The sequence below is a fragment of the Pterocles gutturalis genome, unplaced genomic scaffold (genome assembly GCF_000699245.1).
Source record: "Pterocles gutturalis isolate BGI_N339 unplaced genomic scaffold, ASM69924v1 scaffold1269, whole genome shotgun sequence".
NCBI lineage: Eukaryota > Metazoa > Chordata > Aves > Pterocliformes > Pteroclidae > Pterocles > Pterocles gutturalis.
The window spans coordinates 33,780-34,425 of NW_010132871.1; positions in this window are offsets into that span (position 1 = coordinate 33,780).

Below are 646 nucleotides of genomic sequence, written 5' to 3' on the forward strand. Positions count from 1 at the left end.
CCGGGGGGGGGGCTGTGAAGCCTTTCCATCCCTCCCTGCCCCATACGAGCACCCCACAGCTTGAGATTTTGGGGCTTTGCTGCTGCGGATACTTGCAGGGACAGTATGATCTCGCCTATAAATCAGGAGCAGGAAGGACCGTCCCCAGGGTGCCGGTGGCAGGACGGAGCACAGGCAGCTGAGGGTGGGAGGTAGGTGTCCCGGGGGGGGGGCTGTGAAGCCTTTCCATCCCTCCCTGCCCCATACGAGCACCCCACAGCTTGAGATTTTGGGGCTTTGCTGCTGCGGATACTTGCAGGGACAGTATGGAAAGTGTGGCAGCAAGAGGCTCGGGGTGCTCGAGGTGGTGTTTTCAGTGTGCTGTTTCTAGCTTTTCTGCAAAAGGGGAGGGAATTAGATAGCAGGCGTAGCTGGGAGATGTTTGTGATATATGTTAACTTCCACCACGGGGAGGGGGTGGGGGGGCAGGAAACAAAACAGTGAAACAAGGAGCAGCTTATGCTAGCGCTTTCTGCATTTAGAAAGGAAAAAGTCCAGTTTTCATTCCAAACTTTATTTATTAGGTGCTGCATTCTTACTGAAAGTTGAAGTTGTTCATGGGGAATTTGGTGTTTCCTAGGAGAGAGAGAAAAAAAAAAAAAAAAAA